The sequence below is a fragment of the Oncorhynchus mykiss genome, chromosome 8 (assembly GCF_057628025.1).
Source record: "Oncorhynchus mykiss isolate SJ-2025 chromosome 8, ASM5762802v1, whole genome shotgun sequence".
Lineage (NCBI taxonomy): Eukaryota > Metazoa > Chordata > Actinopteri > Salmoniformes > Salmonidae > Oncorhynchus > Oncorhynchus mykiss.
Window position 1 is genome coordinate 49,026,346 of NC_143029.1, and position 26,577 is coordinate 49,052,922.

General features: G+C 40.3%; 1 protein-coding gene and 1 long non-coding RNA gene across 3 annotated transcripts in view; both read right to left on the bottom strand.

Annotated features, from left to right (window-relative positions):
- The window catches only part of LOC110529987 (cadherin-7-like), a 165,810-nt gene extending 156,643 nt beyond the window's left edge, over positions 1–9,167 (bottom strand). Inside the window, exon 1 of the mRNA XM_021612703.3 lies at positions 8,973–9,167. The gene's annotated coding sequence lies outside the window, so the exon portion shown is untranslated. The remainder of the gene's footprint in view (positions 1–8,972) is intronic.
- Positions 1–26,577, bottom strand: part of LOC110529117 (uncharacterized) — a 307,966-nt gene that overhangs the window by 229,392 nt on the left and 51,997 nt on the right. The gene's annotated exons all lie outside the window — the stretch shown is intronic.

The window sequence follows — 26,577 nt, forward strand, 5'->3', positions numbered from 1 at the left end:
AAAGTATTCAGACCCGTTGATTTTTTAAACAATTTGTTACGTAAAATTGGTTAAATTGTTTCCCCCCCCCCCCCCCCCACATCAATCTACACACAATACTCCATAACAATTAAGCAAAACAAGTTATTGGAATTTTTTATTCATTTAATCAAATCCAAAAACTGCAATATCAAATTTACATAAAAGTTCCGACCCTTTACTCAGTACTTTGTTGAAGCACCTTAGGCAGCGATTGCAGCATGGAGTCTTCCGTAGAGATGGTGCCAGGTTTCCTCCCAACGTGACACTTGTCATTCAGGCCAAAGAGTTCAATCTTGGTTTCATCAGACCAGAGAATCTTGTTTCTAATGGTCTGAGATCTGTAGGTGCCTTTTGGAAACTGATTCTAATCAAGTTGTAGAAACAAGGATGATCCATGGAAACAGGATGCACTTGAGCTCAATTTCAAGTCTCATAGCAAATAAGGTAAATAAGGTATTTCCGTTTTTTTTAAATAAATTTGCAAAAATGTCTAAAAACCTATATTCGCTTTGTCATCGTGCCGTATTGTGTGTAGATTAAGGCTGTAACGTAACAAAATACTTTCTGAAGGCACTGTAATTCCAATGCAAGTATCCCCCCAAAATTGCTCCCTCTAACGATTTCAACTGCCCCCTTAGTCACTTTATCCAAGCACCAGGTCTGGTACTGCATGGCTCACAGTGTGAAAGCAACAAAGAAGACTATTGCAGTAGTTGCTATATGAAGCAGTATATGCAACTGAGCACTGAGTAGAGTTGTCCTTATTTTCTCTTTGCCCTCACCCTCCTCCCCTCTTTCGCTTCCCACCTTTTTTTCATCCCAGTCCTGAAATATGCCTGTTGTCGGTCTTGGCACTGCATGACCGAAGCAGTGTTCTGCGGCTTGTCCAAATGGACTGAGACAGGATGATGAAGTCTCATTAGACTTTCCTGACATCTGATGCGCGTTGCGCACGTTTCCAGAGAGCGCACTCAAACCGTGAGTTTCAAGCGTTTGCAGCACCACAGTCCCTCCATATCTAACCCCCTTCCCCTCTCCCACTACTTTATGTCCCCCTTTCTCCTCAAACCGTTTGCTAGAAACAGAGAGTGAAGTGCAAACACAGGCATTTAGAGCACAAGACCACGCTTGGGGAACAACCGCAGCCTCCTGGGGAGAGAACGCTCAAACACAGAGTGTGCACGCCACTCCTGTCATCTGGACATAAAGCACGGCGTGGGGAGTGACTGCTAACATAGCCTTGTTATAATGGCTAGCCGACTCAATTTTCAGCCCTTTATTGTGGTAGAGAGACTGAGGCAGAAGTTATCATGCATGTAGTTGAGAAACACTTTGGAGACGTAGATTACGGAAAGGCATGATGATTTCCATACCAGAACTCAGCCTAATCCATTAACCAAATGTGAATTGACGCTAACAAAACCTTTAATTAAAATGAATTAATCCATCACTAAATATACATATCTTTTTAAATCACTTCTAGGTTTTTTCCGATGGCATTACTCATTAACTATAACCTAATAATTTTGCCCTGTGCGTGTGCTGAAAGCTACTCAATTTCCTTCTTAATTAACACATTGACTAATCAAAACACACCCTGACACAGCATAGGCTACATGCAAGCACAGACTTAAGTATTCAACGCAACATGCTTATTGCAAATAACATTTCATCAACTAACCTAAGCCTATTTCATGATTAGTGTGTTAATTTATTCATCTTCCACATTGTTTCCAAGAGTAATGTAATTATATTTGTAGATGACTTGTTTATCATAGGCCTATATATTTTCCACAATACAGATGGCACACACAGTATAAGCATTTCTATAGGACATTAAGGCGGTAAGTAGAGGGCCCTAATCAACATGTGATGCAGTACCTGTGCTATGATTGCTTATCATGCCTTACCGGCTTAAAACTAGAACCACTAAATCAGTAATTTTGACAGCTCATGAATTTATTTATTTTATTACTCTCCCATTTTTAAAGTCATGCCCCCCTCCGTACTTGAATTTGCTTAAATAAGCCTATATAACAGATTGATGTTGTTCGAAACATAATATCAGAAACAGAACTGGAGTTATAACCAGTTTTAGGAAGGGATGTCTTATTTCAATGGTTTTCACCCGTTGCCCCTCCAATGAAATATGCGGTGTTCAGCTGATAATCAGCCTGATATTTGCCTCAAAACTGAAGCTAATTAATACTGAACCTAATTTCTCACATAACAACATATACACTACCGTTCAAAAGTTTTGGGGTCACTTACAAATGTCCTTGTTTTTTAACGAAAAGCAAAATATTTGCCCTTTAAAATGACATCTAATTGATCAGAAATACAGTGTAGACATTGTTAATGTTATAAATGACTATTGTAGCTTGAAATGGCTGATGTTTATTGGAATATGTACATAGTCGTACAGAGGCCCATTATCAGCAACAATCACTCCTGTGTTCCAATGGCACGTTGTGTTACCTAATCCAAGTTTATCATTTTAAATTGATCATTAGAAAATCCTTTAGCAATTATGTTAGCACAGCTGAAAACTGTTGTTCTGATTAAAGAAGCAATAAAACTGGCCTTCTTTAGCCTAGTTGAGTATCTGGAGCATCAGCATTTGTAGGTTTGATTACAGGCTCAAAATGGCCAGAAACAAAGACCTTTCTTCTGAAACTCGTCAGTCTATTCTTCTTCTGAGAAATTATGACTATTCCATGCGAGAAATTGCCAAGAAACAGAAGATCTCGTACAACGCTGTGTACTACTGCCTTCACAGAACAGCGCAAACTGGCTCTAACCAGAACAGAAAGAGGAGTGGGAGGCCCCGGTGCACAACTTTGGCAAGGAGAGGAATATCACCATGGACAATTTCTTCACTTCATTGTCATTGGCGAACAAGTTGCTTGGAAATAAAACAAGCATAGTCGGCACCATGAACTAAGCAAGACGGGTGCACCCTCCCTCTGCGCAAAATGATGCACCTGCACAGCCGTTGTTCTCCACAACAGTGCTAAAGAATGACAAGACAACAGTCACACTATACCATATCAAGGCAAGAAAGAGTGTTTCTGTCATGAGCACAATGCATCCGACAGTTGCCATTGAAAGGGAGACAAAGAGAAAACCGGATACTATTACGCCCCTACAACCAAACAAGGTATGTAAATATTACATTGCCATATATCAGTAAACGTATGCAATGCATTATGCTCTTCTGTATAATACGTGTTGTTTTTCCTATGGGACAATAATCATAATGTTTACTACTATATACTGTTCCATAGGTTGGGGTGGATGTTTTGGATCAGATGGCACGGTTGTACTGTGTGAAAGGAGGCACCCGCTGCTGGCCTGTTGCTGTGTTCTACAACATGTGTGACTTGGCTGCTATCAACGCACACGTGTTGTTCAAGCAGTGCATGAACAACACCATGCCCAGGAGAGACTTCACCATGAGTGTGGCATACTGGCTACGTGAGAGACATATGCGGGCCAAGGCCGCAGCAAAGTTTCCATGCGAGCATTTGCGCGAGCCAAATGGGCAGATGAACAAAGAACAGAACCCAAGACACTCATGTCGCCTGCAAGTTACGTTTTTGTGGGATGTTTCAAGCAAGTGACAGTGGCAAAGATTTGTGTGGACTGTTAGGACAAGGGATAACCGCTAAATGAAATCTAACTGATGACATTGCGTGAAAACGCAAACAATGTAAGCAAGCACAAGCTGACAATAATGGACTATTTTTGACTGCTGTCATATTGACACTTACAGTGGGGCAAAAAAGTATTTAGTCAGCCACCAATTGTGCAAGTTCTCCCACTTAAAAAGATGAGAGGCCTGTAATTTTCATCATAGGTACACTTCAACTATGACAGACAAAATAAAGAAAAAAAAATCCAGAAAATCACATTGTAGGATTTTTAATTAATTTATTTGCAAATTATGGTGGAAAATAAGTATTTGATCACCTACAAACAAGCAAGATTTCTGGCTCTCACAGACCTGTAACTTCTTCTTTAAGAGGCTCCTCTGTCCTCCACTCGTTACCTGTATTAATGGCACCTGTTTGAACCTGTTATCAGTATAAAAGACACCTGTCCACAACCTCAAACAGTCACACTCCAAACTCCACTATGGCCAAGACCAAAGAGCTGTCAGAGGACACCAGAAACAAAATTGTAGACCTGCACCAGGCTGGGAAGACTGAATCTGCAATAGGTAAGCAGCTTGGTTTGAAGAAATCAACTGTGGGAAAAATTATTAGGAAATGGAAGACATACAAGACCACTGATAATCTCCCTCGATCTGGGGCTCCATGCAAGATCGCACCCCGTGGGGTCAAAATGATCACAAGAACGGTGAGCAAAAATGACAGAACCACACGGGGGGACCTAGTGAATGACCTGCAGAGAGCTGGGACCAAAGTAACAAAGCCTACTATCAGTAACACACTACGCCGCCAGGGACTCAAATCCTGCAGTGCCAGACGTGTCCCCCTGCTTAAGCCAGTACATGTCCAGGCCCGTCTGAAGTTTGCTAGAGAGCATTTGGATGATCCAGAAGAAGATTGGGAGAATGTCATATGGTCAAATGAAACCAAAATATAACTTTTTGGTAAAAACTCAACTCGTCGTGTTTGGAGGACAAAGAATGCTGAGTTGCATCCAAAGAACACCATACCTACTGTGAAGCATGGGGGTGGAAACATCATGCTTTGGGGCTGTTTTTCTGCAAAGGGACCAGGACGACTGATCTGTGTAAAGGAAAGAATGAATGGGGCCATGTATCGTGAGATTTTGAGTGAAACCCTCCTTCCATCAGCAAGGGCATTGAAGATGAAACGTGGCTGGGTCTTTCAGCATGACAATGATCCCAAACACACCACCCGGGCAACAAAGGAGTGGCTTCGTAAGAAGCATTTCAAGGTCCTGGAGTAGCCTAGCCAGTCTCCAGATCTCAACCCCATAGAACATTTTTGGAGGGAGTTAAAAGTCTGTGTTGCCCAGCAACAGCCCCAAACATCAGTGCTCTAGAGGAGATCTGCATGGAGGAATGGGCCAAAATACCAGCAACAGTGTGTGAAAACCTTATGAAGACTTACAGAAAACGTTTGACCTCTGTCATTGCCAACAAAGGGTATATAACAAAGTATTGAGATAAACTTTTGTTATTGACCAAATACTTATTTTCCACCATAATTTGCAAATAAATGCATAAAAAATCCTTCAATGTAATTTTCTGGATTTTTTTTTGTCATTTTGTCTGTCATAGTTGAAGTGTACCTATGATGCAAATTACAGGCCTCTCTCATCTTTTTAAGTGGGAGAACCTGCACAATTGGTGGCTAACTAAATAATTTTTTGCCCCGCTGTATATTAATTATAATGCCATTATTGCTTTTGTGCTGATTTTCACTATTTATCAAGCACACGTAGCGCTTTTATTTATGTTAAGACTACTGTTTTCATCCTTTGACCGTGTTCTGTTGACCGTGCATGTTTGTGATTGGGGTATTTCTTTTAAAATAAATATTTATTACTAGAAGCTGTTACCATCTTCCAACACATATGGATTTTGATTCATAGTTGTTACAAAAGCATGCCACGCATAAAATTGAATGAACATTTGAATGTTTGTGTTTTTCTTGTTTTTACATATAGCTTACAGTAACATAAACTTATGAAAATGCTATTTTGCTATTTAAAATTAATAATAAATTGTATTCTATTGTTACCTAACACCTTCATGAGCACAACCACATTATTATTTTAGAGATAGCAAATATGAAATGTATTAATTACACTTTTAGAATGTTACAGTCACTGACTGCTTGTTAGCTTGAAAAGGGGTGTCACGACTTCCACCGAAGTCGTTTCCACTCCTTGTTCGGGCGGCGGTTGGCGTCACCGGTCTGCTAGCTATCGCCGATCCTCTTTTCATTTTCCATTTGTTTTGTCTTGTTTTCCTACACACCTGGTTTCCAATTCCCTTATTATTTGTTGTGTATTTAACCCTCATGTCTTTGTGTGGGATTGTTTGTTGTAAGTGCTTGTGCACTTGTTTACTGGTGTGCGTCAGTTTTTTTTAACCGATATTCTTTTGTATGTTTAGGCCGTTGGTTTTTGGATTCAATTGCTCTTGTTCTGCTCTCCTGCGTCTGAATTCCCTGCCACCAGTTACGCACCCCTTTACAAGGGGCCCCTCGAGGCCCAGCAGTTCTAGTGTTAAGGGAAACACGTGGGCTACATCATCATCATCTTCAATCTTGTCTCATTGTTCGAGCTCAGTCGGAATAAACAGACCTGCACAGCAGCTAAACTATACAATACTAATTTCACACATATAACAATAGATTAAATAAATTAAGTAAGGTATGATGGAGAAGGAAGGGGGAGAATGGGTGAGTTGATGAGCAAGGGGAAGCAAACAATGCATAAATATGTAATCATCAATTGTGACATAAGAACAGGGCGGGCCATTCTATTGTATAGATATATTCTAATTATAATCTCAAAATGGAATGTACTCCATATCAGTCCACCAAATCTAAGCAGTCTTATCAGTCTACTCTGGCCAACTTGGAGTACACAGTGAGAGCGAGTGTAATTTACAATGGCAAGAAGACCAAGAAGAATGGATGTACATGCTGCGTTAGCGCTGCTACAATATCTGAATGAAAAGGACTCAGATGGTGGGAAAGAAATGAATCATAACATCTCTGATGATTACTCTTCTGATTCTGAGCCTCAGCTTGAACCTACACATTTGAGGCCTAAACGGAAATAAACCAGAACGGTACGCACTGAGCAGGTGCAGGCTCCACCACCAAATCAAACCGTGAGATAGGAGGGAGGAAGGGACGGCACCGTTTGGAAAAAGATCCACATCGGGCAGCAGGTGAGTGAGTGACGGAGAATGTGGTGATGAGGCTTGTGGAACCTTACACTGGCAAGGAGAGGAATATCACCAATTTCATCACTTCAGTGTCATTGGCGAACAAGTTGCTTGGAAATAAAACAAGCCTAGTCTGCATCATGAACAAAGCGAAACGGGAGCACTCTCCCTCTGCACAAAATAATAGAACAGGGTTAGCAGAGAAATCAACATATTTATATTCTAGTATGCACTCTTTTCCAGAAGGACTTACATGAGCAATGGGTACAGATAGATTTTTCACCTTGTCAGCATTGAGATTTGAACCAGCAACCTTTCAGCTCACCTTACCTGCCTCCCACATTTCAAATAACAATCTGTTTGGGGAAGAATTACAGCCTAATATTGGGCAAATATTGTCTTAAATTGTTCAAGAAAAATATAAGTTGTGAAACTTCTAAAACATCGCAATTTGTAGGCCTACAAACTATTGTCTATTTAATATACGTTATTCAAACATACAGTAGTTGTTGACTTTGCATCCCCCCCAAATGTTAAAATCAGAAGTGTTATATCGAATAACTTTGCTTTGTCGTAGGCTATAGACCTACAGGTCATAATGTTGCTAGAACAGGGACCCCAAATCATTACAAACTATAGGCTAGTATCATCCACGCCATCCAGTGGACAAAATAAAACCTATACACTGGACCAGAAAGACCGTTATTCAAACGGAACAATCATTGTCTCGACTGATGAATGATGCAGAGATGTTAGATATGGAGTGATACTGTCTCATTTCATATCAACAAGAGTTAACCACATTATCTGCCATATATGATTGCCTATATTTATTATGAAACCCAAAGCGTCACCTGCGCACTAATAAACTGAAAATGTTTTTGAGGACACGCAAATTCTAGCCTATTCGAGCCTACTTTACCAATTATTCATGATAATGATAGTTCCCATTCGTCCAATATGTCAAATAGTCTCGATGTATAGGTTAATGTACATAAAAGTTTAAACTAATAAAACATGCATGAGCAACATGAGCCGCTGTATAGGTAGCCCGATCCATCATTATACAGCTTTATAATATTGCCTACGGAATTCTAATAAATGAGTCTGCGATGCAATCGTTTTTGATATGCATTAGAGGCATCACTATCATATTATGCAATTATACATTGCATGCAAGAAACATCACTGTCATAGGATATTGAGAAATAGGCTAAGCAAAACAGATCTTTTCGTATTTTAAAATATTCCAAGTTGTTTTATTCTTCCAGATTCCTTACGGGCAAATTCTACTGAGAATAAAGCCATATCCAGTCAGTTTTGAAGAAACACACGTTTTCAGTTCATACAGAACATGTGTGTCAAATAACTATACTAGAACTCATAAAATATCCAAATCATTAAAATTGCACCCTTGGACAGTTAGTTAATATGAAGTGAATCCTGTTTCAAACCATTGGACAGTTATAATATAAAGTGAATCCTGGTTCATACCTTTTTTTCTCGCGCTCCGAAACGCACTCAAAAGGAATCCGCAGATGCGGTAAAGAGGTCAATGGACCTTGACCAAAATATATTGGAAATTCGTGGGGGAAAGATACCGAATCTTCTCATTGCCCCCAAGAAAAATGTATGGATGTCAGCCCCAATACATGTTCACGTCATCGTCACCTGCAGTACAGTTCAAAACGACTTTGACTACCACCTTTTCTACCAGTTTATACGAACGGGAGTTCGCATTAAACATACACTTCTATACATGAAAAGTGACTACTTCTAAATGTTATGCAGTGAAGACAGTCAAATATATGCACATCAGACTTTAGTAACCACATTGTGGGCCTGTTACAATACAATTGAAGAACATCTACATTGTTAGATTTGTTGAATAGGCGCCAATCCAGTATCCTTCTTCTATCCCCCACGTTCTGCGTTCCATTGATCTCTTTACCGCATGCATGTATGCTCTAAAAAATAAACTTAACACATGGTAAAGCCTCTGCCATAGTTGAAGTCTTGAGGAAGCCTCACTGTAACATTTTATAAGCCCTACCTTAACACTACGGTCGTTTGATGTCTTCCTCTCTCACACAGTCAGGACGATGCCACTGCAACAGACAGCAGCGCGCTCAACGTAATTGCAATAACTGCGCTGCTCAGCTCCTTAGCTCCAACTACGTGTTGTCGCTACAATGAGCTCCATTGAGAAGTCACAGCTGCAGCGGGACGCAGACCGATGATGGCTCCGCATGCTGTGGGAAGTGTTAGAGAAAAATATAACTAACAGTCATCAAACATGCTCCGACGCTTCAATGGCACCTTATAGACATATAGAAGTGGAAAGGGAGGCAGGCAGTCAAGCATACGGCTCTAGGCTACTTTTCCAGGCGCAACAATACTGTTGGCATATTTTAAGAATACTATTGAATTAGGATGAACATAGACATGGGTGGGTAGTAGGACTGAACTAATTAACACTAAGGAGGAAATAGACTTATGGCAGCAATGTGATATCAGATAAAACTGCAAAATTGCCAAATAACAAATACATTTTCAAACTGACAAATAACATATTGTCACAAACATTGCAATACATTTAATCTGTGACCAGTGTGCAGTGTAGACAAACCAACCATCTGATTGTTGTGTCTTGTCAGTTTACCTAAACACAACGTGTGTGTAATGCCCTCCCAAGGCAATAGGTTACCCTTCTGTTTCCCTCAGGGTTGAATTGTATCTGCATCGTGTATCATGAATTTTATCTGCATAACTCAAACTAAAATCTGGCAGTGCTGCATAAACACATGACATGCATGCACACCTGCATGTTGGAAGACAGATAGACACATGTGACACCCACGCCAGCCTGGTCTCATAGACAGAACATAGTACATTTAAATAAGACAGAAGGTTACTTAAGGTAAAAACAAAAGGAGGGTGGTTGGTCGATTACTTACTACCTTTTAGCTACTTTGCAACTACTTAGCATATTAGATAACCCTACCCGTAACCTTAACCCTTTTGGCTAACCCTTCCCCTAACCTTAACCCTTTAACCTAACTCCTATTCTTAACCCTAACCCAGCGTTTCCCAAACTCGGTCCTCGGGACCACAAAGAGTGCACATTTGTTTTTGCCCTAACACTACACAGCTGATCCAAATGATCAAAGCTTGATGATTCGTTGATTATTTGAATCCGCTGTGTAGTGCTAGGGGGAAAGAAATACAGTACATGCACCCCATGGAGTCCTGAGGACAGAGTATGGGAAACCCTGCCCTAACCCCAAACCCTAACCCCTAGCCTTGTTAACGTTAGCCAGCTAGCTAATGTTGGCGTTAGCTACCTAGATAAAGTCATCCACAACAATTTGCAATTCGTAACAGGTCAAATGTTTTGCGAATTCGTAACAAATTGTCCATTTTGCTAATTTGTAACATATCTTACAAATTGTAATTCATAACATATCACATGAAAGGAATGATGGATATCCACAAATTAATATATACCAATACGAAACGTAGTGTATCATGCTAAAGGTAGTGTCTCAGATCTATGTACAAAATAATGCAAAATGCTCTGAGAGCAAGTTGTTTACACACACACACGTTTATTTTAACTTTATTTTTACGAAATGTATCCGCTATAATTTCTTACAACCAACAACAACTTTTTAACATCAGATTGGCAGTTACTTACCTAATTTCAGGCCTCAACTTCATCTCATCTCCCTGGGCTCTTTTTATAATTGCGACCCAAATTTTCAGGCTACCCAAGAGGAAACGGCGATGTTACTAATGCAAGAGATGGGGATCCTGGCAAAATTAAGATGAAGGGGGAACCGGCCACCTCTTCCCTCCATTCTACTGGCCAGTCACTTGATAATAAGATGGATGACCTCTGATCACGGATTTCCTACCAACGAGACTCTCGAAACTGCAATATTCTCTGCTTTTCTGGTTGCCAGCTATTTTAATTCTGCGTCATTAAGACACGTGATACCAAACTTCCATACATTTTTACCCCAGAATGCAACATACTTTGAAAGGAGGTAACCAACGATGGTCACCAAGTTCACAAAAGTGATCTGCTCGAATGCACACATTGAGATGAGCAACATGCAATACTTTGCTCTCACACAGTCACACAAAATATCTGTGCATGTGCACAAACAGCAAAGAAGTTTAGCTTCGTGCTTTAACGCCCCTGGTTGTTTCAGAAATTGACCCACTACTACTGTTTACTTGGTGAATCTATGTCATCTCGCTGAGTCTACCTTTGAAGAGCAGCTGAAGCAAAAAGGATAATTTTGGTCTAAAAGGTCAGTGTCTTCCGAAACAGAGATTTGGAAAAAAATGGAAACTGATTGCGCTCTAGCCAATTGTACAGCAATACTAGTTTTCTGCAACATTTTTCCTTGAGAAATACTACACTAAACCCCTTAGCTAGACGTAAAATTGCGCGACTAAGATCTCCTTGGCAAAAATGTCAAAATTAATTAGATCTCTTGATTCATTTAAGATTCATTCAGACTTCATGAGGATGAAATGTTGCTACCGTGACTCAAGGGGCAAACAATAACTGCCAGCGTATGATATAGTGAACAAAACACACACATTGAAGAACACATCCAAGACCTAAAGCTTGTTTTTTTTTATGAGCAGCATGCTGAATCGGTGTGTTCAGCCCCCTTAAAGATCGACTGCCACTAAAAAGCGACATCTCATTTTGAAAACGGCCTATGTGGCATCGTTTGACTCAAAAACATTTATTCTAGTGTAAAAATTTAGATTTGAGAGATGATAGTAAAACATCATATTTTTTTACAATATTAACCTTCATTTAACTAGGCAAGTCAGTTAAGAACAAAGTCTTATTTACAACGACAGCCTACCCCAGCAAAATCTGGACAATGCTGGGCAAATTGTGCCACCCTATGGGATTCCCAATCACAGCCAGATGTAATACAGCCTGGATTTCAACCAGGGAATGTAGTGACACCACTTGCGCTGAGATGCAATGCCTTAGACCACTGCACCACCCGGAAGACTGTATGCAACAGTTTTCCTTGGGTTGGGTTAATTTCAATCCTGCCCACATGCCGACAGCTGGAAGCTCCCAAGTAATCATCATTTCAGAGCACAGCTGCACCTGATCTGATCAAAATGCCCATAGTCAATTTGGTTTGACATTCGATATCCCTATGGGGCTAGTTAGAGACTATCAGTAAATTACACAATGTACATGGGACAATATTTTTTAAATGGTAATTGACAAAAAAATGTCAATGATGTAAAAACCTCAAACCAACTATATATTGTAGACATTCATATACAAATATTGAAAGCATTTAATGACACGTGCAACATGAAAATATTGTCCCATTTACATTGAGTCATTTATTGATGGTCCCTAACTAGCCCCGGAGATGTCAAATGTCAAACCAGCTCTACCATGGTTACACACCAGCCGGCTGAAGTTAATTGGTGAAAGAAGTTGGCTAGCATTAGCTAGGCTGGGCGACTTCAAGACACAAGACCTGGTTAGACTGTTTCAAGTTATCTAGAAGGGTGAGTGACTGTAACTGTGTATTGTTTTGGCAGAGTGAATGTACAAACGCTTGCCATGTACTAACACACACACACAAGAGACACCCCCGCTGATGCATTTCTTCTTTACCAAGATGCCAAATTAGAAAGTTCAGCCACCCTTTAAAAACTAACCAAAGATTATCTATTGTATTGACAAGATGGTCGGGTGACCACTCTAACAATGGAAATACATGTCCTCAAAGATGGAAGGCAGGCAAGAGGAGGCGAAATCAGGTGGCACCATTCTATCCATTGAGAGGGCAGATACGCGTGTCAACAACAGACTCAACTCCAATACAAAGTAGTTTTGAAATGCCACTTGCATCCACTTATATCACTGCATTTGTGACAACCTAACCATTATGAAACGTCTATTAGATTGCATAAGCCTCACGTAGAAAATTAGCAATTCCATTTCTTGTTGACCTCCATGCAAAAATTCCTCACTTCGTGGTCTTATTTTTGTGGACAGATTTAGGCAGTGTAAACCCTCTCGTTTTGCCTCATCCTCTCTGACATAACTTATGCATTACTGCATGTCATCTTGGTAAGCAGTTTATATTTGCCCTTTTGTTTTAGGTTATTGTCCTGCTGAAAGGTGAATTTGCCTCATAGTGTCTGTTGGAAAGCAGACTGAACCAGGTTCTGGCTGTGCTTAACTCTATGTTTATTTTTATCATAAAAAACTCCCTTGTCCTTGCCAATGACAAGCATACCCATAACATGATGCAGCCACCACACTTGTAAATATGAAGAGTGAAACTCAGTGATGTGTTGTGTTGGATTTGCCCCAAACACAGCACTTTGTATTCAGGACATAAAGTGAATTTCCTTGCCATGTTTTTTGCTGTTTTACTTTAGTGCCTCAATGCAAACAGGATGCATGTTTTGGAATATGTTTTATTTTGTACAAGCTTCCTTCTTTTCATTCTGTCACTTAGGTTAGTATTGTGGCATAACTTCAATGTTGTTGATCCATCCTCAGTTTCTCTTAGCACAGCCTTTTATCACCATAACTGTTTTAAAGTCACTATTGGCCTCATTGTGAAATCCCCAATTTACTTTCTTCCTCTCCGGCAACGGAGTTAGTAAGGCGACTGTACCTTTGTAGTGAATGGGTATATTGATACACCATCTAAAGCGTAATTAATAACTTCACCATGATGTTTTCCCCTCGGTCTACCAATAGGTGCCCTTCTTTTCTTTATTTACTTAAGTATTCAGACCGTTTGTTATGAGACTCGATTGAGCTCAGGTGCATCCTGTTCCTATTGAGCAACCTTGATGTTTCTACAACTTTATTGGAGTCCACCTGTGGTAAATTCAATTGATTGGACATGATTTAGAAAGGCACACATCTGTCTATATAAAGTCCCACAGTTGACAGTGCATGTCCTCAGTAAAAGGCACATGACTGCCCGCTTGGAGTTTGCCAAAAGGGACCTAAAGACTGTCAGACCATGAGAAACAAAATTATCTGGTCTGATGAACCAAGATTGAACTCTTTGGACTGAATGCCAAGCGTCACGTCTGGAGGAAACCTGGCACCATCCCTACGGTGAATTATGGTGGTGGCAGCATCAGCGTCGGCCCAAACTCTGAATGCAGTGCTGCCTAACTACAGTGTAATACTGCCAGAATTACAGTAAGGGAATTGAATTGCATATTAAAACATTAAGTTAAAAACAAATTATGAATTATGTTTTAATGTAATATCCTTATTTTCTGAAGTGGACATCAAGGGCTTTTGCTTGGGTGTGAAACGTTAAGCTAAAATTGTCAATGTTATTTTGTCAAATTATGTCTGTATGAACAGTATGAACAACATACTGTACTTTGCCATGTAGACTAGTTACCATGTAAGCCTATTTTAAGAATAGTAATACTCATTATATTGATACTTTCTTTCTACAGGCCCGAGTGAAGGATGTTGGTGCTCACCTAGACTTCCGGCTACCAATTAATTAAAGGTAAGCTTTGGATATCCGAGTTGTGACATTGCTTTATCAAAAGTGTTGTACAGGGGATAATCTCAATTGCATTTCCTTGATTCCTCACATCCTTTCTCCTCGCCTCCTTCTCAAAATCCATTGGACGAGAAGAGGTCAGTCCTTTCTGAAGTAAGGACAGAGAACCCGAGAAATCAAGGAAATGCAATTGAGATTTTCACCATGACCTCAAAACCTTGAAATTATAACAGTATTTGAAAGGCAGCTAAAGAGTTTGCCCTTTGGTGACTATTCCATTGATTCCATTGTACCAGTTAAATTAAACCAAGCCCAGCACTTATCACAAGTCATTTTAGGCTAAATATACAAATATTTCTCTTGTGGATATTTAGTAAATTGTTACCAATGACATACTGTTGATGTACCAGGTTAGATTAGTAACCCTATGTCATAAAATAAATGTTTAGTTTAAGGACGTCCACACAAGACATACCACTGTTCTCTGTGCTCTTCCTGTGTTGTTGCATAAGGAAGTCTTTGAATTTTGCTTAACTTGCAAGGTAGCTTTTTTATTAATCTGGTTGCTGTTGGTTATTGCGCCCATTCAGAATTAACCCACTCGTAGCTCCTATACACCTGTGGTGATCTGAGAGGATTAGATGGGTGAGTATGGTGTTAACTTTATATAGACAACCATAGGTCAGGATAGATATACTGCTATATAATATTATAATATTCTGACGAGGTTGGTGACAAATCGGTAGCCCTACTTATAATCGTCAGTGACAATGCCGAAAATATAGTCCACTACAACCTGGTCAAGTATCTCCGTTGTCCCCAGACTGGCAGAAGCTTAACTGGTAATGTTTGGTCTAATCTATGATCTACATCTCAGTTATTCAAAATAACTGTCCAACACCTTTGAATTCATTCAGAAAATCCTGCTCAGTTTAAAAGATGTTAAACTGAAGTCAAGACATTGCCCAAACGACAAACACTGTCTTAAAACACCCTGTGTCCTTTTTTCAACATTACGAATGTGTCGTAAGACAGGAGTTTTCTGTATTTATTTTTGTTCCACGAGACATTGGGTTGGATTCAGTAAGAACTGTTATGTTGAGCTGTATCTAGAATACAGTACAAAGTATAAAGTTGTTTGAAGTATGACAGTAAATTAAGTCTTTGTGAAGCCTTTGTCATAAATTAATGCCCACTTCTACACTTTTATGAGTGCCCATAGGGAGGAGAGCCTAGGGGAGAATCTCAATGGCGGTTCCTTGTCTCCTCGCATCTTCTCGCCTCGTCTTTTTCTCAAAACCCATTGGATGAGAAGTTCTAAGTGGAGGGACCTCTCATCATCTCATCCAATAGGTTTTGAGAAGGAGGCAAGGAGAGAGGACCCAATGAATCAAGGATATGCAATTGAGATTTCTCCAAGAAATTGATTTGGAATAAAGAGAGACCATATTTCTTTGTAATAACCTGCTCTTTGTCAATGGGAGAATATCAATTGCATTTCCTTGATGCCTCGTATTCTCTCGCCTCCTTCTCAAAACCAATTGGAGGACACAAGGAATCAAGGAGAGAGTATGCGAGGAATCAAGGAAATGCAATTGAAATTCTCCCAATGAATATTGTCTGTTTTCTACTACACAAATTCAATGTAGGCCTGTGCATGACACCATGATCTTTTATTCTGCACATAATCTATTATCTTGATGTCCACTGAACCTTTACTGATGCATCTGTATTTTCACTGATCTAGGAAGTGTTGGGAATTTGCTTAAAAACTGTGTGGGTCAACTTAACTATTTTGATAATGTTAAGGATTACTTATTATTTGAGACATAATTACCTTGTTTCAAACATGTTCTCCATTTAACTTGGATAGGCCTACCACTGCCAATTTGATTTGGGGGCTTCCATGGGGCAATGTCAGAGTTGAGGTCAATTCAGGAAGAAAACTGAAATTCCAATAACTTTTTCTCGTAGGATGCAATAAGGAGAATTGGAATTTATATTATAATTTCAGTTTACTTCCTGAATTGACTGAATTGAAAAAGAATCAACCCCAACCCTGGTGGAGGAGCAACTGTAAACTGTGTACACTCTTTACACTATGGTAAATAATAGTAGATCATGGTGATTCTTAGAACTGTCATTTTCCTTAATATAATTTATTAACCCCCTGCTAAATATCATGCATTGATAAATATTTACTTTATTTCAAGCATGGTGTCCATTGTTTGTAACACACGGCACTTGAATATGCCTACCACTGCCAAGTTAATTTTGGCAAGTTTGCTTTCTGTATTGACTGAATTGAAAAGGAATTGACCCCAAGCCTGGTGACGTTGCTAACGGAACTGTGTGTTCACTTTAAATGTGAACATTTGCACTCTATTTTGATTTATTTTATTTCACCTTTATTTAACCAGGTAGGCTAGCTGAGAACAAGTTCTCATTTGCAACTGCGTCCTGGCCAAGATAAAGCATAGCAATTTGACACATACAACAACACAGAGTTACACATGGAATAAATAAAACATACAGTCAATAATACCGTAGAAAAAAAGAAAACAAAAAGTCTATATACAGTGAGTGCAAATGAGGTAAGATAAGGGAGTTAATTAAGGCAATAAATAGGCTATGGTGGCAAAGTAATTACAATTTAGCAATTTAAAACTGGAATGGTAGATGTGCAAAAGATGAATGTGCAAGTAGAGATACTGGGGTGCAAAGGAGCAAGATAAATAAATACAGTATGTGGATGAGGTAGATAGATGGGCTGTTTACAGATGAGCTATGTACAGGTGCAGTGATCTGTGAGCTTTTCTGACAGCTGTTGCTTAAAGCCAGTGAGGGAGATATGAGTCTCCAGCTTCAGTGATTTTTGCAGTTCGTTCCAGTCATTGGCAGCAGAGAACTGGAAGGAAAGGCGACCAAAGGAGGAATTGGCTTTGGGAGATGACCAGTGAGATATACTTGCTGGAGCGCGTGCTACAAGTGGATGCTGCTATGGTGACCAGTGAGCTGAGATAAGGCGGGAATTTACCTAGCAGCGACTTGTATATAACCTGTAGCCAGTGGGTTCGGTGACGAGTATGAAGCGAGGGCCAACCAACGAGAGTGTACATGTCGCAGTTGTGGGTAGTGCATGGGGCTTTGGTGACAAAACGGATGGCACTGTGATAGACTGCATCCAATTTGTTGAGTAGAGTGTTGGAGGCTATTTTATAGATGACATCGCCAAAGTCGAGGATCGGTAGGAAGGTTAGTTTTACGAGGGTGTGTTTGGCAGCATGAGTGAAAGATGCTTTGTTTCGATGTAGGAAGCCAATTCTAGATTTAAAATGTAGGTCGCAGTTGTAAATGAGAACTTGTTCTCAACAAGCCTACCTAGTTAAATTAAGGTGAAATAAAATAAAATAAATAAATAAAATATGGAGAGAAAAATAGGTCTGTTTATACTCTGGTTTGAGTCACTTTGTACAAACTGGCGAGAGCTTTCTGAGCTAAAGGTTAGCTGATGACTGCTAACAGTGGTTTGCTGACGGGTAGCTGGCTAGCTTCAGTTGAGGGATTCCAGATCCGAAGTAAATAGAAATACTTTAGAAAAAAACAGATACACGCCACATTGGGTGAGGCGGGTTGCAGGAGAGTATTTAGAAGTTGAGGTTTGGGAAAATTAATTTTTTTAAGATATGCGAAGAAAAAGATATATACAAGGGACACCACAGGACAAAGACAAAGTGTCTGACTGTTACGCCATCTTGGAATGATGCTTGTTCAGGAAACACTGTTTACTTATTGGACCTTTTATTATTGATGTTTAGAAGCATGTTTTAGAAGTCATTCATGGAAAATGTTGAAAACATTGAATATTGTTTCCCAATAAATAGCTGTGTTGAATTAACCTCTTGAAGCAAGGGGGCACTATTTTTATGTTTGGAAAAATAACGTTCCCAAAGTAAACAGCCTATTTCTCAGGACCAGATGCTAGAATATGCATATGATAGGTTAGGATAGAAAACACTCTAAAGTTTCTAAAACTGTCAAAATAGTGTCTGTGAGTATAACAGAACTGATATTGCAGGTGAAACCCTGAGTAAAATCCAATCAGGAAGTGCCTCTTATTTTGAAACCCTTCTGTTCCTATGCATGCATTTAAAGGGATATCAACCAGATTCATTTTTCTTTGGCTTCCCTAAGGTGTCAAGTCTTTAGACATAGTTTCAGGCTTTTATTTTGAAAAATGAGCGTGAAAGATCACATTGCGTAAGTGGATAGGTGGGGGCTCTCAGAGTGAGTTTTGTGCTACAGAGTAAAGCCGCCATTGTTCCTCCCGCTGTTATTGAAAAACTTACACACTCGGTTGATATATTATCGAATATATACAGTGCCTTGCGAAATTATTCGGCCCCCTTGAACTTTGCGACCTTTTGCCACATTTCAGGCTTCAAACATAAAGATATAAAACTGTATTTTTTTGTGAAGAATCAACAACAAGTGGGACTCAATCATGAAGTGGAACGACATTTATTGGATATTTCAAACTTTTTTAACAAATCAAAAACTGAAAAATTGGGCGTGCAAAATTATTCAGCTCCTTTACTTTCAGTGCAGCAAACTCTCTCCAGAAGTTCAGTGAGGATCTCTGAATGATCCAATGTTGACCTAAATGACTAATGATGATAAATACAATCCACCTGTGTGTAATCAAGTCTCCGTGTTAAATGCACCTGCACTGTGATAGTCTCAGAGGTCCGTTAAAAGCGCAGAGAGCATCATGAAGAACAAGGAACACACCAGGCAGGTCCGAGATACTGTTGTGAAGAAGTTTAAAGCCGGATTTGGATACAAAAAGATTTCCCAAGCTTTAAACATCCCAAGGAGCACTGTGCAAGCGATAATATTGAAATGGAAGGAGTATCAGACCACTGCAAATCTACCAAGACCTAGCCGTCCCTCTAAACTTTCAGCTCATACAAGGAGAAGACTGCAGCCAAGAGGCCCATGATCACTCTGGATGAACTGCAGAGATCTACAGCTGAGGTGGGAGACTCTGTCCATAGGACAACAATCAGTCGTATATTGCACAAATCTGGCCTTTATGGAAGAGTGGCAAGAAGAAAGCCATTTCTTAAAGATATCCATAAAAAGTGTAATTTAAAGTTTGCCACAAGTCACCTGGGAGACACACCAAACATGTGGAAGAAGGTGCTCTGGTCAGATGAAACCAAAATTGAACTTTTTGGCAACAATGCAAAACGTTACGTTTGGCGTAAAAGCAACACAGCTCATCACCCTGAACACACCATCCCCACTGTCAAACATGGTGGTGGCAGCATCATGGTTTGGGCCTGCTTTTCTTCAGCAGGGACAGGGAAGATGGTTAAAATTGATGGGAAGATGGATGGAGCCAAATACAGGACCATTCTGGAAGAAAACCTGATGGAGTCTGCAAAAGACCTGAGACTGGGACGGAGATTTGTCTTCCAACAAGACAATGATCCAAAACATAAAGCAAAATCTACAATGGAATGGTTCAAAAATAAACATATCCAGGTGTTAGAATGGCCAAGTCAAAGTCCAGACCTGAATCCAATTGAGAATCTGTGGAAAGAACTGAAAACTGCTGTTCACAAATGCTCTCCATCCAACCTCACTGAGCTCGAGCTGTTTTGCAAGGAGGAATGGGAAAAAATGTCAGTCTCTCGATGTGCAAAACTGATAGAGACATACCCCAAGCGACTTACAGCTGTAATCGCAGCAAAAGGTGGCGCTACAAAGTATTAACTTAAGGGGGCTGAATAATTTTGCACGCCCAATTTTTCAGTTTTTGATTTGTTAAAAAAGTTTGAAATATCCAATAAATGTCGTTCCACTTCATGATTGTGTCCCACTTGTTGTTGATTCTTCACAAAAAAATACAGTTTTATATCTTTATGTTTGAAGCCTGAAATGTGGCAAAAGGTCGCAAAGTTCAAGGGGGCCGAATACTTTCGCAAGGCACTGTATTTTAAAAACTACCTGAGGAATGATTATAAAAAATATTTGACATGTTTCTGTGGACATTATGAAGACTATTTGGAATTTCCGTCTGCGTTGTCGTGACCGCTCTTTCCTGTGGATTTCTGAACATAACGCGACAAACAAACGGAGGTATTTTGGGTTTAAAAATAATCTTTATGGAACAAAAGGAACATTTGTTGTGTAACTGGGAGTCTCGTGAGTGAAAACATCCGAAGATCATCAAAGGTAAACGGTTAATTTGATTGCTTTTCTGATTTTCGTGACCAAGTTTCCTGATGCTAAGTGTACATAATGCTATGCTAGGCTATCGATAAACTTACACAAACGCTTGGATTGCTTTCGCTGTAAAGCATAATTTCAAAATCTGAGACGACAGGTGGATTAACAAAAGGCTAAGCTGTGTTTTGCAGTATTGCACTTGTGATTTCATGAATATCAATATTTTTTTGTAATATTATTTGACTGTTGCGCTATATTATTCAGCGGTTGCTGACAAATGATCCTGCACAGTGATGGGTAGCGTCAAGAAGTTAAGACTATGTTTTTGTGCCATCTCTCTATGTGTTTGTCATTTTTTATGGTATTACTGTATATTGAGTTTCCACAAATTCATTGGTTCAAAGCATGTTGAGTTTTTGCAACTGTAACGCCTACTCCCGTTCTCGCTCTCCAGCGCTCAACATCGCCAGTTTACTAACCTGCGGTCCTTGCAACCATCATTACGCACACCTGCACCCCATCGTTATACAAACCTGGAATTAATCAATACCTTGATTACGTAACGTTTATTTAGCCCTCAAGACATTCCGTGCTCTTTTCCTGTTTTGTTTATCTGCTTATTATCATGATTTAACTCATCTGCTGCACCTGCTTCCTGACTCCTAGCATATATGTTACAGCAAATTAATAGGTTTAAGGCAATCGGTTTTCTTGAACCATTTGAGTAGAACGTTTCATGTTCAAGTGAGCTAAACTCGTTTGTGTTTAATTAAACTTCACTCACAAGGGATTTGTTATAATGACATAGTATATTTATGTGAAGTAGACAACATCATTTAAGTATACTTCACTCAATGATTATTTTCGGTCTATGACATCATTGGTTTTCAACAGTGAATGGGAAGGGATGAGCAAGCAAATGGTGCATCCAAAATGGCACCCTATTCTGAATATAGCCTTTTCTTTTGGCACCCTATTCACTATTTAGTGCACTATATAGGGAATATAGTGTCATTTGGGACACTATCTCCTTACATGTAGCATTTGACGTGAGAGACTGTATTTGATGGCTAAGGGTTACATGTTCCCAGAGTGGAGACAAGTCCTCTGACATTTAGGGTGCAAGTCCCAGGACATTTTGTCCAAGCTCTATATGAGCCGCAACAAATATAGACCCCCCCCCCTCCACAGCATACAAACACAGGACGAGCACACGTATGCATAATACACTCTTAGAAAAAACGGTTCTGAAAGGGTTCTTTGGGTGTCCTCATAGGATAACCCTTTTTGTTTCAGGTAGAACCTTTTTGGGTTCCATGTGGAGTCCTCTGTGGAAAGGGTTCTTCTTGGAACCCAAAAGGGTTCTACCTGGAACCAAACATAGTTATTCAAAGGGTTCTCCTATGGGGACAGCCAAAGAACCATTTTAGGTTCTATATAGCACCTTTTATTTCTGAGTGTATATACACACACACACACACACACACGGCAACTCCCCCCCCCACACACACACACAAACAAATGGCGGCCTGTACTCACTCACTCACATGTCTTATGGGAATACAACAGCATTTGAGCGCTGAAGGCACAGAACAGATGATGCGCTTGTTGCGCACTTACATCATCTTGTCTGTTCACAGAACAATAGAGGGCACCTCCAGGTGTGAACTCTATGTTCAGTCCAACAGGGTGGCTACAGGGGTGATTCAAGCCTATGGGTGAAGCATTGAATCTCCATTCATGAAAGGTTTCATAGAGTTATAAATGAGAGGAGTGGAAGTGTGAGCATTGTGTAACATGAAAAAGGCGAAACCCCACGTATGTCTACTTGTGGATTCTTATCTTAGGTTGTTTTTTCGGTGTGTAGACCAAGACGTAATCTGTAACGCATAGAATAAAATATACGACAATCATGTTGTACACAAATAGATGTATGGCTGAGGCACTAAAGATGCCCTACTCATCCCTACAATACATAAAAAGAGGAAGATCCGCTCTGTCTTTGCAATGAAATAAAGGAAAAGACTGAGTTCGGACTGTCCCCTTTTTTAAAGCATATATTGGAATGAGTAAGAGTGTCGACTGTAGGGCATCTTTAGTGCATTAGCCATAAAACTATTTGTTTATAATAAGAGTATTAATACAATTCATTCACACAGGTGGAAGAAGAGTCACCTTTGAGTTGTCATTTAGTTTTTCTATTCACCTAACTAAATTGACCTCTTAACAGGATATACTGTGACATGAGTACACAACACTAAACACATAATGACCATGTACTGTAACAGAGTACAACCAGCTTGTGTTACATTCTGTTAAAAAAATCTATTTGAATAATGTTTTCATTTGTCTGTATGTATCTGCTTACTTTTTCTCAACTTTATCAAGATACAAAGTATTTGGAAAATGTTCAATAAAACTTGTTATGAGGCATTGCAAATAACCTATTGGAAAAAAGAGAGTCTCTCCACCGTGAGACAAAAGTGCCCAAACACCCAAGGTGACACAAAGTAAAAAGTGTGAAAATAGTGTATATTTGTGCTAGTGAGCCTGTCATGTGGAAACAATGTTTGCCCAAAGGACACAAAAAGTAAGCATTCCCCTTTGAGTGAGTTTATTAAGCTTCATAATTAGATTAAGATTTATTTCTCCTCCATTTCCTCTACCTGGGGGTGTGTGTGTGTGTGTGTGTATGTGTGTATATATATATATATATATATATATATATATACTGCTCAAAAAAATAAAGGGAACACTTAAACAACACAATGTAACTCCAAGTCAATCACACTTCTGTGAAATCAAACTGTCCACTTAGGAAGAAACAGTGATGGACAATCCACACAAGTGGCTCAGATAGTGCAGCTCATCCAGGATGGCACATCAATGCGAGAGTGTGGCAAGAAGGTTTGCTACCTCCGCCTTTGTGCAAGGAGGAGCGGGCGGAGCACTGCCAGAGCCCTGGAAAATGACCTCCAGCAGGCCACAAATGTGCATGTGTATGCTCAAACGGTCAGAAACAGACTCCATGAGTATGAGGGCCCGACGTCCACAGGTGGGGGTTGTGCTTACAGGCCAACACCGTGCAGGACGTTTGGCATTTGCCAGAGAACACCAAGATTGGCAAAGTCGCCACTGGCACCCTGTGCTCTTCACAGATGAAAGCAGCTTCACACTGAGCACATGTGACAGAGTCTGGAGACGCCGTGGAGAACGCTCTGCTGCCTGCAACATCCTCCAGCATGACCGGTTTGACGGTGGGTCAGTCATGGTGTGGGGTGGCATTTCTTTGGGGCTCGCCAGAGGTAGCCTGACTGCCATTAGGTACCGAGATGAGATCCTCAGACCCCTTGTGAGACCATATGCTGGTGCGGTTGGCCCTGGGTTCCTCCTAATGCAAGACAATGCTAGACCTCATTTGGCTGGAGTGTGTCAGCAGTTCCTTTGATGCTATGGACTGGCCCGCCCGTTCCCCAGACCTGAAACCAATTGAGCACATCTGGGACATCATGTCTCGCTCCATCCACCAACGCCACATTGCACCACAGACTGTCCAGGAGTTGGCGGATGCTTTAGTCCAGGTCTGGGAGGAGATCCCTCAGGAGACCATCCATCACCTCATCAGGAGCATGCCCAGGCATTGTAGGGAGGTCATACAGGCACGTGGAGGCTACACACACTACTGAGCCTCATTTTGACTTGTTTTAAGGACATTACATCAAAGTTGGATCAGCCTGTAGTGTGGTTTTCCACTTTAATTTTGAGTGAGACTCCAAATCCAGACCTCCATGGGTTGATAAATTTGATTTCCATTGATCATTTTTGTGTGATTTGTTTGTCAGCACATTCAACTATGTGTGTGTGTGTGTGTGTGTGTGTGTGTGTGTGTGTGTGTGTGTGTCTAGGATGCTTTTTTCACAAGCCTCAGAGGGTTTGGGAAGCTTCTGTAGCAAAACACACCAAACCAAGAACCCAGACTGCTGCCTTTGAAGAGCCAGAAAAATAACATCAATATTGTTGGAGGCTGAGAGAGGACTGGACTCGCTGCCCTGTTCTTTTTCTCCATCCTTTAGGCACCTCTCTCCTCTGTTTTTCGTCTCTCTTTCTTCCACTCTCTTTTGCGAAGCAGTGACTGTGGGCCTCAATCAATCAAGCCCCCATTGATAAGTGGCAGATGTCGACAACACTGAAGCAGTCAAGCCTGTAGTCTTAGACCCCTCTCCTTCCATCCCTCTGCCCCTCCTTCCCCATCTCTCATCTTAGGCTCCCATAGTTTTACTTGTTATTGATCGGTTAGAGAGAAAAGAGAGAGAAAGGGGTGCAGAGAGAGAGAATGGGTGTTTTTGGAGGAGAGCGACTGGGTCGCTTTTCAGTCACAATGGTTTCATCTAATGTGGCGCATGTGTGCTCATACGCCTCAGCGAGTCCACTGAATGACAGCGAAGGCCCCCGCTTATGCCGCTTTTTCACGCGGTGGTTAGAGGAGGATTAGGGCCTCCAGTGAGGTCATCATGCTCGTCTAGCTATGAACAAACCCCATCCCCAGGAACTCCCCACCAACCTATTTGTTTCCCCTCTGGCTCACTCTCCTTTCCTCCCCACTTTCCCGCCCCCACCTCAGATGTCTGCTATGGATAGCTGTGTCCAATGGAGATGACCTGAGGAATGAAAAGCAATAACATGTTATGATATCCTTCATTTTGAGACTGTACAGAAGGTAAAGGGGGAGCCTTTATTCTCGAAATCTCGATGATGTAACAATACGAGAGCACCTCCGACAATTTCCTATGAAATGACACGGTGTAAAAACCTACACCGAGCAGCGAATTTAACAGACATTTTTATTGATTAGCATTCAGGATAATGTCAAACCAAGTTTGTACTCTGCAAATTGCATATCTGCTATCTGTGGAAAACTATTAGAAATATACAGCACAACGCAGAAGCGTCAATTTTCACTTAGCAACAGTTATAGAGGAGAAAATGGCACACTTGGAATGTTCATACAGCAACAGCACTGGCCCAACTATCTATATATACAGCATAACACTGGGGAGAGCTATTTAGACAGGGGCCAGATCCTCCCCCCACACAAAGCAGCATGGGATTATTTTAGACACAGTTCATATATGAAGACCTGGGGCTTGTTAGGGGGAAAACAAAGACAAAAAGAGGTGGGAACCAAATGTTTTAGGGCGAGACACTGTGGTGAACATTCCTAAGTGACCTGAGCAGAGGATTGAAGGGTGTTACAGAGATTACTGTGACACACCTATTTAAGGGATGTAAAAATCACCATTGAGAAGGAGTATGAGGAAGAGTGTGTAGTACAGGCCATGGTGAAAGGGAAAATTGAAGAACTAGTGTGTGCAGAAGCCAAACAAACATGGGTCCTACAGTGAGCTTTAAAAGTATTGGGCCAGTGCATTTTTTGTTGTTGTTTTGGCACTGTACTCCAGCACTATGCATTTGAAATGATACAATGACAATGTGGTTAAATTGCAGACTGTCAGCTTCAATTTGAGTATATTTTAATTCAAATCGGGCGAAATTACAGCACTTTTTGTATATATTCCCCCTATTTTAGGGGACCAAAAATATTGGGATTAATTTATTTGTATGTGTATTAAAGTAGTAAAAAGTAAAGTATTTTGGTACCATATTCATATCACGCAATGTCTACATTATGATTGTGATGCTACGCAATTGTTGGATGCATTTGCTGTTTGTTTTGGTTGTGTTTCAGATTATTTTGTGCCCAATAGAATTAATGGTAAATAATGCATTGGAGTCACTTTTATTGTTAAAAAGAATATAATGTGTTTATAAACACTTCTACGTGAATGTGGCTGTTACCATGACAAA